Source organism: Pygocentrus nattereri, chromosome 19 (assembly GCF_015220715.1).
Source record: "Pygocentrus nattereri isolate fPygNat1 chromosome 19, fPygNat1.pri, whole genome shotgun sequence".
In the NCBI taxonomy this organism is placed as follows: Eukaryota; Metazoa; Chordata; class Actinopteri; order Characiformes; family Serrasalmidae; genus Pygocentrus; species Pygocentrus nattereri.
In genome coordinates this window covers 21,042,807-21,046,414 of record NC_051229.1, presented here as the reverse complement: position 1 = coordinate 21,046,414, position 3,608 = coordinate 21,042,807, and the positions used below count along the sequence as shown (strand labels likewise).

At 43.1% G+C, this 3,608-nt stretch overlaps 1 non-coding gene across 1 annotated transcript; it reads right to left on the bottom strand.

The window, feature by feature from the left end:
• Positions 1-1,236: 1,236 nt before the first annotated feature.
• Positions 1,237-1,308, bottom strand: trnad-guc. The gene has a single exon. It is a non-coding gene; the product is annotated as a tRNA-Asp (tRNA).
• Positions 1,309-3,608: the final 2,300 nt, after the last annotated feature.

Sequence of the window (3,608 nt, the reverse complement as noted above, 5' to 3'; positions counted from 1 at the left end):
CACGCGGCTTCTGCAACTTCCCCTTCCCCCTGCTTGACAGCCAATCAAAGGATTTTTACTACATTTTGGGAAAGGATAAAACTGCCTACCTAAGCTTTTAGCTCAACTACACCTTTGGACCTCTGTGAATTTGCGTGCATGTGTTATCACCTGTGCGTTATAGCTTTCCTTCGGTTTACAGGCAATTGTGATTACGGCGGACGTCTGCGGCACAACGTGGCCAGGCAAAGCGGTGTACATGTACTTATTGCTCATGCCAGTCGGTACGGTGCTTTTCTACCACAAATGCAAACCTACATTTGATGAATTTGTGTTACGAGTGAGCATGTATTTTATTCCTGCGTATGTGCGTCTCTCTCTGTCTCTCAAATCTGTCTTTTCAAAGGTGAACCTGCTTTTGCCATCGGTGATGTGTAGGGCATCTGACCAGTCAGAGGTCTGGCCGGTGTAATTGGGGCAGAGCTTAAATCTTAAAAAAGGCCTTCAAGATGACTCAATGGAAAGAGGACCGCTACAAAATCTACCGTTTTTACTTGATTATAGTTTTAAATTTCTTGCGTCAGAAGTGTACTTTTGCTTTAGACATTTTACTGCCTTTTCCTTTAACTTAGTTTACAAGACCTTGTCTGTTGTTAGCCAAGTGCTTCAGTTTCATAATTTTACCTGTATGGTTTTTATCTTTTCTGCTTTGTATCTACACTCCTTTCACAATGTAGTTCTGGAATTCTACAATTCGAAAGTGTAATTCACCTGTGCCTCGGCTTAATTTGTTAGCTCCCTTCCGCTCTGTTCTTCTATGGTCAGGACCACCACAGAGCGGATAGAAACTGGCAAGTGGATCGTTCTCAGCGCAGCACTGGCTAAAGAGCACTGCTCACAGGACGCTGTTGCCTGGTATATAGTTAGTGTTGTGTATTTAGTGGGCATTATTTATGCTAAACTTAGCACTCAGGGTCAGTCAGGTAATCGCTGACAAAGCCCAAAGCTTTGTGCTTCATAGGTGCACAAAGAACAGATGGAACTAAAGTCATTGCGACAGTCAAAGTATCATGATTTCTTCACTGCCGTGTTTCAACATTTCTGAGAGGGCTGCGACAAATGGAGCAAACTGTATGTACTCTGCAGATCCTCTGAAGGGTAAAAGCGAGTGAGCGTCCAATACGAGGAACACACCGCTTTCAGGAAACTTTTGACACCTTCCTGAGCTAGGTGATGGCTTCAAAAAAATGGCAAAGCCTCCCCGTCGGGGAATCGAACCCCAGTCTTCCGCGTGACAGGCGGAGATACTGTCCACTATACTAACGAGGAAGACGTTGGTGCAGGGCATGCGCAGTGAGAAAATGAAACCAAGCAATGGAACAATGCAGCCCTCTGGCCGGTCCTCCTGTACACTACGTCATGCAAGCCTGCATAAGGCTCTCCTTTCCCAATTCAGAAGCATGTCCAGCTTGGCTAGTGAAGTTGCGTCGGTGCACCTCCCCCAAAACAACGGCATTTCTTGTAAGATGCTCCCGTATCATGACCGAAAAACATCCGCACTGCAGCTGACGCTCGCAATACAGCAATGTGTTACTGTGGCAATGCCAGAAGTTTATGAGATTATCATATTTGATTTCTGATTGTTTTTTTATGTTGCATAAATTAATGATGAAATCCGTACTGCAATTCGTAGTTCTGCTGTTAGACCTTATTGAAATATTAAGTTTAATTTGTTTATTAATTTGTGGAGAGACGTCATTTCCTGTCTGGGTAACGTGCGCAGGAAATTGTGAGTGGAAACTAAGCGAAAGAGACGAGAGAAAGAGACAAAGAAAAGATGAGAGATGACTGTCTACTACTGGCTAAATAGGCGCACACGGTAACTATTGTAAATATTGAAAATTGTGTACCTTTGTAGAAGAAATGTTTCTGAAAATGATGTATATGCAATGTGTTTTTGTTGTTGTCAGTTTTCACGGTGTTCCGTAACTTGGTGAAGAAAATAAAATGGTTGTGGACATCAGTAAGAGGCGTGAATCTTATTACCAACGTAGATACATGCACCATGTTTCTGCCCGGTTTCGAACCGAGGACCTTTCACGTGTTAGGCGAACATGATAACTGATACACTACAGAAAGCACACAGCTTCTGCAACTTCCCCTTCCCCCTGCTTGACAGCCAATCAAAGGATTTTTACTACATTTTGGGAAAGGATAAAACTGCCTACCTAAGCTTTTAGCTCAACTACACCTTTGGACCTCTGTGAATTTGCGTGCATGTGTTATCACCCTTGCGTTATAGCTTTCCTTCGGTTTACAAGCAACTGTGATTACAGCGGACGTCTGCGGCACAGCGTGGCCAGGCAAAGCGGCGTACACGTACTTATTGCTCATGCCAGTTGGTACGGTGCTTTTCTACCACAAATGCAAACCTACATTTGATGAATTTGTGTTACGAGTGAGCATGTATTTTATTCCTGCGTATGTGCGTCTCTCTCTGTCTCTCAAATCTGTCTTTTCAAAGGTGAACCTGCTTTTGCCATCAGTGATGTGTAGGGCATCTGACCAGTCAGAGGTCTGGCCGGTGTAATTGGGGCAGAGCTTAAATCTTAAAAAAGGCCTCCAAGATGACTCAGTGGAAAGAGGACCGCTACAAAATCTACCGTTTTTACTTGATTATAGTTTTAAATTTCTTGCGTCAGAAGTGTACTTTTGCTTTAGACATTTTACTGCCTTTTCCTTTAACTTAGTTTACAAGAACTTGTCTGTTGTTAGCCAAGTGCTTCAGTTTCAAAATTTTACCTGTTTGGTTTTTATCTTTTCTACTTTGTATCTACACTCCTTTCACAATGTATTCCTTTCACTCCTTTCACCACACTACAGAAGCCACGCAGCTACAGCAACTTCCCCTTCCCCCTGCTTGACAGCCAATCAAAGGATTTTTACTACATTTTGGGAAAGGATAAAACTGCCTACCTAAGCTTTTAGCTCAACTAGACCTTTGGACTTCTGTGAATTTGCGTGCATGTGTTATCACCTGTGCGTTATAGCTTTCCTTCGGTTTACAGGCAATTGTGATTACAGCGGATGCCTGAGCTGAGGCGCGCTTGCCATTTAAACCAAAGGGTTTGCCGGGTATTAAAAGCGTCCCAAAAGGTGCGGTTTGTTTCTGCCTGGTTTCGAACCGGGGAGCTTTCACGTGTTAGGCGAACGCGATAACCGCTACACTACAGATCCTCTGAAATCGTGCAGTCTGTTTTCTTTGTTTCGCTGTTGCTTTGAGGAATTCCACTTGGCTCAGTACACCAACGTTTACTCTAGTCATTTTGCATCGGATTACTTGTAGTGGGCATGTAAACGAAGATTCTCCACCAGACTGTTGAATAGAGTGAGCATATAAACACCTCAGTCTGAATCTGTAATCCGATTGTATTCAATCGGATAGGCAAAAATCTTTGCATGTAATCATAGCCATTGTGTGTTAAGTCACCCGAAATGGAAATACTCCAGTAAACGACTTAAGTACAGTAAGAAATTACATTTACTTAGTTACCGTCCACCACTGGTTTTACCAGTGCTCCCTTTGACTTAATTTACAAGAACTCGGGTTACAGGAGCACTTTAGTTTT